This window comes from Rhinopithecus roxellana, chromosome 8 (genome assembly GCF_007565055.1).
Source record: "Rhinopithecus roxellana isolate Shanxi Qingling chromosome 8, ASM756505v1, whole genome shotgun sequence".
Classification (NCBI taxonomy): Eukaryota; Metazoa; Chordata; class Mammalia; order Primates; family Cercopithecidae; genus Rhinopithecus; species Rhinopithecus roxellana.
The window spans coordinates 97,734,325-97,749,211 of record NC_044556.1 but is presented as its reverse complement, the minus strand read 5'-3'; positions in this window follow the sequence as shown (position 1 = coordinate 97,749,211).

Genomic DNA, 14,887 nt, shown 5'->3' with positions numbered 1-14,887 from the left:
ATCAGCACAAATATTCCGAAATGAATTTTTGCCAAAGGCACAAAGGGCAAATGCACATTCACAGTCAAAAAAAAAAAAAAAAAAAAAAAAACCCTGATCAAAGTCTCATAGCTAATAAAAAAGTAACCGAAAATTGATCATAGACTTAAATGTCAAATGTAAAACTATAAAACTTAAAAGGAAAAAAATGAGAAAGTGTTCTGACTCTAGAGCTAGGCCAAAGTTCTTAGGCTGAACACCAAAAGCATGATTCATAAAAAGAAAAATTGATGAATTGGACTTCATCAAAATTTAAAACTTTTGCTTTGTGTAACGCTTTGAGAAGAGGATTAAAATACAAGCTACAGACTGGCAAAGATATTTTCAATCCATATATCTAACGAAAGACTAGTATCTTTACTTTGTAAAGAACCCTCCTAACTTAATGGTAAAATAAATAAATAAACAAACAAACAAACAATCCAATTAGAAAATAGACAAAAGACATGAAGAGATGTTTCACTGAAGGAGACATACAGATAACAAATAAATCCATGAAAAGATGATCAACAGCATTAGCCAGTATGGATATGCAAATTGAAGCCACAATAAGATATCACTGCACACCTATTAGAATGTCTAAAATTGAAGAGAAAAGAATAGTGACAACACCAAATGTTGGTGAGAATGAGAAGATACTGATCACTAACACCTTTCTGATAAGAATATAAAATGGTACAGCCACTGTGGAAGACAACCCGGCAGTTTTTAAAAGCACTGAATATGCAGCTATCATATGACTCAACCATTACACTCCTGGATATTTACCGCCCAAAATTAAAACTCATGTAAAAACCTAAACACAGCTGCATATAGCAGCTTTATTAATAATAGTCAAAACCTGGAGGCCAGGCACAGTGGCTCACACCTGTAATCCCAACATTTTGGGAGGCCGAGGCAGGCAGATCATTTGAGATTAGGAGTTCGAGACCAGCCTGGACAACAAGGTGAATCCCCATCTCTACTAAAAGTACAAAAATTAGCTGAGTATGGTGGCCGGTGCCTGTAATGCCAGCTACTCAGGAGGCTGAGGCAGGAGAATCACTTGAACCCAGGAGGTGGAGGTTGCAGTGAGCCGAGATCACGCCACTGCACTCCAGCCTGGGTAACAGAGCAAGACCCTGCCTCAAAAAAAAAAAAAAAAAAAATCTGGAGACTATCTAGATTTCCTTCAATGAGTGAATGTTTAAACAAACTGTGGTATCACCATATTATGGAATACTACGCAGAAATGAAAAGAAATCAAGTCCTGATAGACACAAACCACTGAAATATGCTGAGTGTAAACAAAGTTAATCCTAAAAGGCAGCATCATGTTGTATGATTCCACTTGTATTACATTTTTAAAATGAAAAAACTGTACAAATGGAAAATAGATTATTGGTTGCCAGGGGTAAGGATGGAGGGAAGAGGAGATACAGAGAGCAGTGAGTGTGTTTATAAAAGAACAATATTAGAAATCCCTGTAGTGATGGAAATGCTGTTTCTTGAATGGATCAATGTCAGTATCCTGCTTGTTATATTATACTGTAGTTTTGCAATATGTTATTACTAGGGGAAAATGGATAAAAAGTACATGGGTGTTTATGTTTGCATGTGAATCTAGAATTATAGTAAGATAAAATGCTTAATTAAAAAAATAACTACTTAATTAAAAAAAAATAACTAAACGGCCAGGTACAGTAACTCACTCCTGTAATCCTTGTGGATCACGAGGTCAGGGGATTGAGACCATCCTGGCCAACACGGTGAAACCTCATCTCTACTAAAAATACAAAAATTAGCTGGGCATGGTGGTGTGTGCCTGTGATCACAGTTACTCGGGAGGCTGAAGCAGGAGAATCACTTGAACCAGGGAGCTGGAGGTTGCAGTGAGTTGACATCGTGACACTGCACTCCAGCCTGGCGACAGAGCAAGACTCTGTCTCAAAAAATGAAACAAACAAACAAACAAACAAAAAAAAAAACAAAAAGAAACTAAACCTACAATTCAGGAATTCTGCTCCTTTCAAACTGAAATGTATTTGCTGTAAAATGGATAGGGAATTTAGTTTAACCATTTCTCATCTTAGGAAAAATTCCCCTAAACACAGTCAGTAGAATATTCTGAGTGCCCGGAGGTACCCAGCAAAATAAAAATGTGCTTTGATGGCAGCAGTTTTGTGCACTATTGCTCTTAAAAACTACTGCTGTTTCTTTAATCTATCTGTCTCAAAGACCAGTAAGTATTCAGACAGATAAGAGTTGCACTAATCAAGGACTCTCCAAACTTTCAAGAGTTGTTTTATCTTCTTTGGAGAAACAAGTCTTTCCCCTTTAAAAAATATTATGAGTATATATATATATATATATGGTTAAATATATATATATGGTTAAATTTGAATAAGTCTTTGTTCTGAGAATAATTTGTGGATTTTATCCCATCACTTGAGCTAACTAGAACAATCTCTATGGTATAAAAACTTCAAATTGGACCATTTCTTTGTGTGTACTCTCTACTTGTGCATTTCAACTTTTCATATGATTATTTTCCTCAGCCCCTTCATAGTTTCTTCAAAGCCAGCAAAGACACAACTGCATCCACTAGCATTATGGGTAATAGTCTGATAGCCTGGAATTTATTCTTTCATAAATGACAGTAACTAATGAGGCTCTGGCAAAAAATATTCTTGGTGGCATTATTTTTAGGGTATGCTAGGAAACTGCTCCTTATGTTAACTTACTAGCATGAAGAAAATAGGTTGGATGTAGTGGCTCACTCCTGTAATCCCAGTACTTTGGGAGGCCGAGGCGGGTGGATTGCCTGAGGTCAGGAGTTCAGCCTGGCCAACATGGTGAAACCCCATCTCTACTAAAAATACAAAAATTAGCCATGCCTACCTGTATTCCCAGCTACTTGGGAGGCTGAGGCAGGAGAATCACTTGAACCCAGGAGGCAGAGGCTGCAGTGAGCTGAGATTGAGCCACTGCACTACAGCATGTACAATAGAGCAAGACTCTATCTCAAAAAACAAAAAAAAGGAAAAGAAAAAGAAGGCTTTGATTATGTCAGAACAATGATCATGCTAATTTTCAGATAATTAATTTAATTTTGAAATTAAAAAATTGTAATCACTATTGTCTATGGCCTTCACCTACATGATTAAAACAAATTTAAAAAGCCTTCAACTGGGGCCAGGCATGGAGGTTCATGCCTGTAATCCCAGCACTTTGGGAGGCCGAGGTAGGAGGATCACTTGAGCTCAGGAGTTCGAGACCAACCTGGCCAACAATGGTGAAACACCATCTTTACTGAAAACACAAAAATCAGCCAGGCCTGGTGGCAGGTGTCTGTGGTCCCAGCTACTTGGGAGGCTGAGGCAGGAGCCTGGGAGGTAGAGATTACAGTGAACTGAGATTGTGCCACTGCATTCCAGCGATTGTGCCACTGCACTCCAGCCTAGGTGGTAGAGCAAGACTCTGTCTCAAAAAACAAAACAAAACAAAAATTGTAGTAGCCCCTCTTACTTTTACTGCTTCACCTTTCCAACAGTCTTGTAAGCACCTAACTGCTGCCCTAAATCTCTTTCTACTTGAAACACTTAGGATGGTTTATATGTCCCTTTCTTAATCCTTACTGAAACAGAGATACTTTGTTTAAATTACTTTAAAAGGTTAAAAATATTAACACCTCTTTTTAAGATTACATATCATACATTGTTAAAAGATAATCTAAATTTGTTGGAATTAATCCATTCCATTTGCTTTTACAAACTAACAATTTACTTACAAAGAAATTAAGCTTTTTTGTATAATTTTACTTTAACTTAGTGGTACATTATGAAATTAAGGTCTCTAGGAATGCCTCTCTTTGCAAAGTATGGGAATTTTAAATCAGTGTCCTTGCAAGGAGGGGATGGCTGAAATTGCTCCCCAAAAGATATCTGGAGATGTTTTTGGTTGTCAAACTGGGAGTGAGGATGCTACTGATAATCTCATGGATGGTAGCCAGGGATGTTGCTAAACATCCTATGAAGTACAGGTGAGCTCCTTACAATGAAGGATTATCAGGCCCAGAATGTCAGTAGTGCCAAGGCTGAAAAACCATGGTTTAAAGAGTGCCTTTCTGTAATCTCATGCTTACTGATTCTAAGCTTGGACCTTTCCACTGAGTAGTTTGAGTAGTAACCCAAACTACTCATTTCCTTCTTGTTTTATATCTGATAAAGTTCACCACTTTGGCTCCTCTAATTCCCAGAAAGTTCTGCTGCTTATCAGTTTATCCTTTCCTCTTGTGAAAACCCAGTTTTCACCAGGGATGTCACGGCCCATCACTACGTGTTTCTTTGAAACATGATAATTAGATATGGGCAGCTGCCAGGAGAGTTCATGCAGATGAGACGAGTCAGAAGAAGAACTTATTTATTTCTGTGCACAGGGTCACAAAATTTCAGGATTGGAAGGAATCTTAGAGAATGTCTCAACTCGCATGCTCACATTAGATTCTAGAAAATGGAAACCCAGAGAGGCAAATTAACTCCTTCAGAGCTATCTATTTCTTTTTTCTTTTTTTTTTTCTTTCTTTTTTTTTTGAGATATAGTCTCACTCTGTCCCCCAGGCTGGAGTGCAGTGGCACGATCTTGGCTCACTGCAAGCTCCACCTCCCAGGTTCACACCATTCTCCTGCCTCAGCCTCCCGAGTAGCTGGGACTACAGGCGCCTGCCACCACGCCCAGCTAATTGTTTTTGTATTTTTAGTAGAGACGGGGTTTCACCGTGTTAGCCAGTATGTTCTCGATCTCCTGACCTTGTGATCCGCCCGCCTCGGCCTCCCAAAGTGCTGGGATTACAGGTGTGAGCCACCCCGCCCGGCCACAGCTATCTATTTCTATGCTAAAATTCTATCTAATAGCATTCACAGGACTTGTCAAAGCTCCCACCTTATTCCAGGATAGAATGTTCCTGAATAGAAGACTAAACCAAAGATAGAAAAAGGTATTTTTCCCAATGTCAAGCCCACTCTTCTGGTCATTTAACCCCCAATACAGCTTAACTCTGGATTAATTTGGCTTTGAGAAGTATGTTTTTCGTACTCTTTGGGCTAGACACACCTCAGGACAGAATGATAGAGAAGTCCAGGGGCTTAAAATGTCCAATTCAGACCTTGCCAGCTCTCCTCCCAAGAGAATCTGTAAGAAACCTAGGATTAAACTCTGAATTTTTTTATCTTGTCCAAATTCCTATATAAGGGGTCTGGGGAGTCATGCCCTACAAATCACAAATTCTCATCAGATGGGTTTTATTTAACCCTATATATCATGACTTACTTTCCAACCTGACCCCGGCATAATATTATGAGACAAGGAAGAAAATCAAAATATTTTACCCCCAAAACATGTTTATTTGCCATATTTTGAAATGGTCCTGCAAAGTTGTTCTTTGTGGGGGAAAATTTACATCTGTAAAGAATCTCTATTAACGTAGCTAGATCTTTTTCTTTCACACCCTCCCAATCCTGAAGAGATTAACGAAGATCTGAATAGGAAACAGTTGTCATCTGTCTCTAATGGCAGCCGCTGTAAGACCTCAAAAGAACTTCAGTCTCCGCAATTTTTATATTAACCTAAACACTCGCTTCTATCAATCCCAAGTCTTTAGACAAACTCAACCAATTGTCAATCGGAAAATGTTTAAATTCACCTATAACCTGGAGCCCCGCCCGCCACCCCCCCATCCACCCATCTCCACTTTGAGTTGTCCCGCCTTTGTGGACCAAACCGATGTATTTCTTAAAGGTATTTGATTGATGTCTCATGCCTCCCCCAGGATCTTGCTTCAAGTGCCGGAAATCTGGCCACTGGCCAAGGAATGCCGGCAGCCTGGGATTCCTCCTAAGCGGTGTCCCATCTGTGAGGGACCCCACTGGAAATTGGACTGGCCAATTAGGCCCACGGCTCTGACTGACTCCTTCACAGATCTTCTCGACTTAGCGGCTGAAGACTGACGCTGCCCCATTGCCTCGGAAGCCTCCTGAACCATCACGGATGCTTTGGGTAACTCTTACAGTGGAGGGTAAGTCCACCCCCTTCTTAATCAATATGCAGGCTACCCACTCCACATTACCTTCTTTTCAATGGCATGTTTCCCTTGCCTCCATAACTGTTGTGGGTATTGACAGCTAGGCTTCTAAACCTCTTAAAACTCCCCAGCTCTGGTGCCAACTTGGACAACATTCTTTTACGCACTCTTTTTTAGTTATCCCCATCTGCCCAGCTCCCTTATTAGGTCGAGACATTTTAACTAAATTATCTGTTTCCCTGACTATTCTTGGGCTACCGCCACACCTCATTGCCGCCTTTTACCCCAGTTCAAAGCCTCCTTCACATCCCCCCCTTGTATCTCCCCACCTTAAACCAATAGAGGCATCTGTTGCCTCTATTCCCTCCTTGGCGACTGATCATGCACCCCTTATTATCCCATTAAAACCTAATCACCCTTACCCCGCTCAACGCCAATATCCCATCCCACAGCACGCTCTAAAAGGATTAAAGCCTGTTACCGTTCACCTGTTACAGCATGGCCTTTTAAAGCCTGTAAACTCTCCTTACAATTTCCCTGTTTTACCTGTCCAAAAACCGGACAAGTCTTACAGCTTAGTTCAGGATCTGCGCCTCATCAACCAAATTGTCTTGTCAATCCACCCTGTGGTGCCAAACCCATGTACTCTCCTATCCTCAATACCTCCCTCCACAACATCTCCACAGCCCAGTATTCTGTTCTGGATTTCAAACGTGCTTTCTTTACTATTCCTTTGCACCCTTCACCCCAGCCTCGCTTCGCTTTCACTTGGACTGACCCTAACACCCATCAGGTTCAACAAATTACCTGGGCTGTATGGCCACAAGGCTTCATGGACAGCCCCCATTACTTCAGTGAAGCCCAAATTTCTTCTTCATCTGTTACCTATCTCGGCATAATTCTTCATGAAAACAAACCTGCTGTCCCTGCTGATCATGTCTGGCTAATCTCCCAAACCCGAACCCCTTCTACAAAATAATTCCTTTCTTTCCCAGGCATGGTTAGCTACTTCCGCCTTTGGATACCTAGTTTTACCACACTGACTAAACCATTATGTAAGCTCACAACACCAAACCTAACTGACCCCATAGATCCTAAATCCTTTCACCACTCCTCTTTCCGTTCCTTAAAAACAGCCCCCACACTAACTCCCTAACTTGGTCCCAACCCTTTTCATTACACACAGCCAAAGTGCAGGGCTGTGCAGTCGAGGTTCTTACACAAAAGCCAGGACTGCGCCCTGTAGCCTTTCTGTCCAAACAACTTGACCTTACTGTTTTAGCCTAGCCCTCATGTCTGTGTGCGGTGGCTGCTGCCGCCCTAATACTTTTAGAGGCCCTCAGAATCACAAACTATGTTCAACTCACTCTCTACAGTTCTCATAACTTCCAAAGTCTATTTTCTTCCTCACACCCGACACATATACTTTCTGCTCCCTGGCTCCTTCAGCTGTACTCACTCTTTTTGGAGTCTCCCACAGTTACCATTGTTCCTGGCCCGGACTTCAATCTGGCCTCCCACATTATTCCGGATACCACACCTGACCCCTATGACTGTGTCTCTCGGATCCACCTGACATTCACTCCATTTCCCCACGTTTCCTTCTTTCCTGTTCCTCACCCTGATCACACTTGGTTTATTGATGGCAGTTCCACCAGGCCTAATCGCCACTCACCAGCAAAGGCAGACTATGCTATAGTATCTTCCACATCTGTCATTGAGGCTACTGCTCTGCTCCCCTCCACTACCTCTCAGCAAGCCGAACTCATTGCCTTAACTCAGGCCCTCACCCTTGCAAAGGGACTACACGTCAATATTTATAATGACCCCATATCCTGCACCACCATGCTGTTTTATGGGCTGAAAGGTTTCCTCACTATGCAAGGGCCCTCCATAATTAATGTGTCTTTAATAAAAACTCTTCTCAAAGCCAGAGTCATTTACTTCCAAAGGAAGCTGGAGTCATTCACTGCAAACGTCATCAAAAGGCATCAGATCCCATCACTCAGGGGCAAGGCTTATGCTGATAAGGTAGCTAAAAAAGCAGCTAGTGTTCTAACTTCTATCCCTCTGGACAGCTTTTCTCCTTCTCATCTGGCCACTCCCACCTACTCCCTCACTGAAACTTCCACCTATCTCTTCCCACACAAAGCAAATGGTTCTTGGACCAAGGAAAATATCTCCTTCCAGTCTCACAGCCCATTCTATTCTATTCTCTTCATTTCATAACCTCTTCATGTAGGTTACAAGCTGCTAGCCCGCCTCTTAGAACCTCTCATTTCCTTTCCATCATGGAAATCTATCCTCAAGGAAATCACTTCTCAGTATTCCATCTGCTATTCTACTACTTCTCAGAGAGGGTTCAGGCCCCCTCCCTTCCCTACACACCAAGCTAGGGGATTTACCCCTGCCCAGGACTGGCAAATTGACTTTACGCACATGCCTTGAGTCAGGAAACTAAAATATTTCTTGGTCTGGGTAGACACTTTCACTGGATGGGTAGAGGCCTTTCCCACAGGGTCTGAGAAGGCCACTGTGGTCATTTCTTCCCTTCTGTCAGACGTAATTCCTCGGTTTGGCCTTCCCACCTCTATACAGTCTGATAAAGGACCGGCCTTTATTAGTCAAATCACCCAAGCAGTTTCTCAGGCTCTTGGTATTTAGTGGCTCCTGGTTTTACCGCAAATCACCACCCTTAAGTCTCTCTTGAAGTGGATAGATCTTCAGTGGCAAGGTACCCTCCAATACTTTCACCCTGATGAAGTCCTATTCTTCACTTTTATACTTACTCTTATTCCGGTTCCCGTTCTTATGCCACCCTCTACCTCTCCCCAGCTATCTCCACCACACTATCAATCTCACTCTCTCCTAGCTGTTTCTAATCCGTAACAAACAGTTGCTGTTTTGCATTTCTCTTTCCTCCAAAATCTCAGAGGCCTCGACTTACTGCTAAAAGAAGGGGAGACTCTGTATATTTTTAAATGAGGAGTGCTATTTTTACCTAAATCAATCTGGCATGGTATATGACAACATAAAAAAAAACACAAGGATAGAGCCTAAACTTGTGCCAACCAAGCAAGTAATTACGCTGAACCCCCTTGGACATGCTGTAATTGGATGTCCTGGGTACTACCAATTCTTGGTCCTTTAATATCTGTTTTTCTCCTTCTCTTCTTTGGACCTTGTGTCTTTCGTTTAGTTTCTCAATTCATGCAAAACCACATCCAGGCCATCACCAATAATTCTATATGACAAATGCTCCTTCTAACAACCCCACAATATCACCCCTCACCCCAAAATCTTTCTTCAGTTTAATTTCTCCCACTCTAGGTTACCACGCTGCCCCAATCCCGCTTGAAGCAGCCCTGAGAAACATTGCCCATTATCTCTCCATACCACCCCCAAAACGTTTTGACACCTCAACACTTCAGCACCATTTTGTTTTATTTTTCTTATTAATCTAAGAAGACAGGAATGTCAGGCCTCTGAGCCCAAGCTAAGCCATCATATCCCCTATGACCTGCATGTATATATCCAGATGGCCTGAAACAACTGAAGATCCACCAAAGAAGTGAAATTAGCCTTAACTGATGACATTCCACCATTGTGATTTGTTTCTGCCCCACCCTAACTGATCAATGTACTTTGTAATCTCCCTCACCCTTAAGAATGTACTTTGTGAGATCCACCCCCTGCCCCAAAAATATTGCTCTTAACTCTACTGCCTACCCCAAAACCTGTAAGAACTAATGATAATCCCACCACCAGTTGCTGACTCCTTTTTCAAACTCAGCCCACCTGCCCCCAGGTGAAATAAACAGCCTTGTTGCTCACACAAAGCCTGTTTGGGGGGTCTCTTCATATGGACATATGAGACAGTCACCACACCTGGCCTTTTGTAATTTTAAAGGAATATTTTACTAGCAATGTTAACACAAAAGGGACCAAAAGAATAAGAACTGAAAAGGGAACAAAGGTCTTTGCAATCAAGAGGCCACTGATTTCCTCATAACTACAATTTCCATGGAGTGGGGACAAGCCAGATTTGTAAAGGATCCAAAACCCAGCATTTAGGAAATGGGATTGTGGCCACAGACCACTGATACCTAAGATAAAGAATGAGTCAAAAAATGAACATGATGACGAGAGGTGGCACTGGGGTCCAATAAAATAAATTTGTTTCTGGTTTTTTGTTTTGTTTTCTTTTGGTAAGAAGCAACAAGACTCACTCATTTTTCTTTTCTTTATTTTTTTCAATATAGAAAATGACCCTGTATTAGATAAATCAAAAGAGTTTTATTATAAGGGATTAGCTCATGAGATTATGGAAGCTAAGTCCCAAGACTTTCAGGGTGAGTTGCAAGCTAGAAACCCAGGAGAACTGATGATATAATTTCAGTCCATAGGCCTGCAGGCTTGAGACTCAGGCCAAAGTGATGTTTTAGTTTGAGTTTCAAGGGAAGGAATAAAAATAATGCCCCAGCTTGAAGGCCATCATGAAGGAAGAGTTCCCTCTTCTCAGCCTTTTTGTTCTATTCAGATCTCAGTTGGTTGGATTGGGCCCCTGGACCTCGACGTCAGGGAGGCAATGTGCTTTACTCATCCAGAAACACCTGCACAGAAACACCCAGGATGATGTTCAGCCCAGTGCCTGGGCACCCCTGGCCCAGTTAAGTTAACATGAAATTAACCATTACAGACTCAATAGATAGAAATACACTGAATAAGGAGAGAAAGATCAGTTTGATGACACAAAGTTTTGGCAAAGAAAGGAAACCACAGAACTGAGCATCAACAGGTTAAGACCGATTATTAAGACAGGAGCCACTCACAGAGATAACTATAGCACAGAGGTGGGAAGCTATGACACATTCAAAGGAATAAATAACTTTTCATATTTCAAGATAAAAAAGTTAGTATTTTTAGGGATGGAAACCCACTAAATCCAATTCTTCTAAGTGAAAAAGAAATGCGTTTGTTTGAACATTCATTTGCAAAGTGGCTACAAAAATCACAAATCAACTGTTAAATTTCTTAATTTTATTCTGTGTCTGAATACCCTAAAGAGTAAACAAATTATTGGTCTCCTTTAGTCTGTGTCTTATATTGCCATTTTCATTTTAATCAAATTTTATTAAATTATATTAAATGCATTGTATTAGTCAGGGTTCTCTAGAGGGATAGGACTAATCAGATATCTGTATGTGTGAAAGGGAGTTTATTAAGGAGAGTTGACTCACACAGTCACAAGGTTAAGTCCCACAATAGGCCGTTTGCAAGCTGAAGAGCAAAGAAGCCAGTCAGAGTCCCAAATCCTCAGAAGTAGAGAAGCTGAGACTGCAGCCTTCAGTCTGTGGCTGAAGGCCCGAGAACCCCTGGCAAATCACTAGTGTAAATCCAAGAGTCTAAAAGCTAGAGTCTGATGTTTGAGGGCAGGAAGCCTCCAGCACAGGAGAAAGATGAATGTCGGAAGACTTAGCCAGTCTAGTCCTTCCACGTTCTTCTGCTTGCTTAATTCTAGCTGTGCTGGCAACTGATTACGTGGCACCCACCCAGATTAAGGGTAAGTCTGCCTCTCCCAGTCCACTGACTCATATATTAATGTCCTTTGGCAACGACCTCACAGATACACTCAGGAACAATACTTTGCATCCTTCAATCCAATCAAGTTGACACTCAGTATTAACCATGATGTGCACTTAATGATTTATTTAATTAAATATTATTTAAAACTAAAGCTTGAAGTTTCTATTAAGATTTGTCCCTAAAGCAGATCCAGGATTCACAAATCACAACTCCAGTGCCCTGATTATCGCTGCCATGGAAAAAGTTAATACCAAGGATTGCAAAAGTGTGAATGTTCTTTTTTTATTTTGGTAGAAAGACTTAGAAACATTTTTATACAAGACAGAAAGTTCATAACCAAGACTACTTTAAAGAATCCTATCAATTTATCCACATGGAATATGAGAGAGCACAGCATTGAGATGCTTCTTTCTACTCAATTATTATAAACATACAATTTCTTTCTGTAAGTAATTGCAAGCCTTCTGCTGTAACTTGCAGTGGAGTTCTCCATAGATCATTCATCTTGCTCACAGCTGTCTTCCAATTAAGAAAGAAGCCTATGCTTTATTTCCCTTTTGATTTTTATGTATTTGTCTATTGACTAGGGGTGGATAATAAACACTGTTTTGAGAGGATTCATGAATTCAGAGAGAATATGAAAACCACAGGGGCTGGAACAGGTCTCTCATCTCTATATTGACATGTTTAGACTCAGCATATAGAGGTGGGGCCCCTGTTTACATACACAATTTTATTTTTAAAAAATTGTATTGCAAAGTTCTTGAGCTCATATGAGGTATACTGATTTATTAATGAAGATTTAGAATGATGTTTATTGTTCTATTCATGAACATGAAGATTCTTTGTAGTGTCCGGCCATCATTTCTTCTTGTACAGGTCTATAGCTATCATATTATTACTATGTTCTTTGCTGTTAAATGTGTCATTCCTGGCTCATTTTATAGCTCCAGTCACAAGAAAGAAGTAGCAATGCTGTTATTGCTCACAATGCCATGGCTCTTTGGAAGCTGTTGTGTTGAAGCGATATCACCCTTCCTGCTTCTGCAGTTCCCTAATAGCATGTATTTAATGCTGGGTATATCATCGCTCCTGACACTGCTCCGCCCACCATGTCACTTATGATTACTGGTGTCAGTAGTTCTCACCAAGGTTGCTGTCGTGCTCCATGATAATGACTACTAAATGCAATTCTTACCTGCAGGAAAATCTGAATTAAAATTCTTTTTTTTTTTTTTTTTTTTGGTCATGTTAAAAGTATTGTTTGGAATTTTTTAGCATAGATGTAGAACAATAAAACTTCCAACTGTGTCTTCTTTTCAACTCTGTAGGCCATCCAAGCTGGGTGCATTCCTAGGATGTGATTTCTTTTAGTGTGGATTAAACCCTGCCTTCTACCCACCAACACCAGCAAGGAAGTACAGAAGACCAATACCATTTTCTCAAGGAATGTCCATCTTTCATTTGGAATGCCTTAAGACTTCCAGGAAGAGCATGCTATCACTACATCAATTGGAGACAAGAGAGGACATCAGCTGGAGGGGACTGTTAGCTTATGGACAATGATTTTGAAAGCCTTGAGAAGGTGCAGAAAATATAGGTAAGGCCATCCCCAGAAAACTGCCTGATATTGTATGGAGTCTGTAGAGGGCAGAAGGTGACTGCCCTGGGTCCCTGCCATGGGGAGTGGGAGTACAGGGTAAAGGATACCTACCAACACCCCCTCCCCAGTGCCTTGGGGCTATAGATGAGAAAGGCCTGTGGTCAGTTGGAAGTCAACAGATTGGCCCAAACTTGGCTCAGTATGCAAAAGTAGGCAGTGGACTGTTGAAATCCAAATCCCTGCACTCCTCACTTCCAATGTGACTCACCCCAAACCAACTACTGTTCTTACAGTCCAATTTTACACAGTCCCACAAAAGAAATACCATGCTGGCCAACAGGAACTATGTGTTTGGGACAGGAGGGAAAGGAATACAGAGTAGGCACTGAATGCAGCCTTAGGAAATTTCTAGGAAGACAGTTTCAGCAACCAGGACCCACACATGACCAAGTCCCGGGCACTGGAGAGGGTATTTTTTCAAGGAAGATACTCCAATGCATTGGGGATGGGTGGTCCTCAGACACAAGACCTGGATAGGAGGCAAGCTTTCCTGGGTCCAAGAGTGGTACTAAGATGTGTGGTGAAATGCAGGGTTTGGAAGGAGTTGGAAGGAAACCTGGAGCCCTGATTTTCTAGCCATCTTATAGTCACCAATAAAGAATATTAATTCTTTATTAATATTAAAAATTGTGCATATGTGTATGTGTGCACATGTATATACACTAGGGTGAGTGGGGAGGGGAGAGCAAAATACAAATGTATTGATTTGAGTGCATAAGAGTGTATCAAATATTACCATCATTCTAACAAACTTCTATAAAACGAAAGACATCAAAACTTAGCTTCTGGTTTTACCACTCCAAACATCTACAATAGCTTACACTTATACAATTTTCCAGTGGAAGTTAGAAATAAAAAGTATTTTCTACCAAACATCTAATGTGCCTTTTAGCCACTCTTTCTGATTTTCAGCTATGCCTGAATCAATAGCTTCACGAATTTGATAAAGTCTGTCTTGGTGCCAATGCAAACTTTGACTAAAAGAGAAGAGAGTCTGTTAATCCTTCTTTCTCTAAAATAATTTTTCATATTGTCATGATCTCCCTCAGTGTCCTCAGATTCTATCCTAATTCCCTAGTTAAGAGGTTGTGTTATTTTTTCCTTGGGTAGTAAAATTTTAGTCAGCTTCAACAAAGTGTCATCTCATCTGCACCTCCACCACCTCTCTATGATGCTGATTTCCAAACTCATGCTGAACATTAAGACGGTCTCCATGATGGCAGGCTGGGGTCGATTTCTGAAGCAGCAGGGAGTAGATAGGTTCACATGACTGGACTCCAGGGTTTTCAATCAGGTAGGAAGGGTGAGATTAAGTTTCAGATGAGAAATAAAACGATTATGGTAGATCCTAAAACTAGAGCTCCGGACCCAGAGAAAAACAACCAAAATAGAAACCAAGCAGAAGTAAATATAAAAGCTGACAACAGACACATTCTTGGAAAATGTGAGAAAATGCTAGCAGAAAACTGGCAAATATTTGTTTTTACTTTTTTCTCCTATAATCAGCACAAGTAGATTTTCCTACCAGAGAGTGTGATACA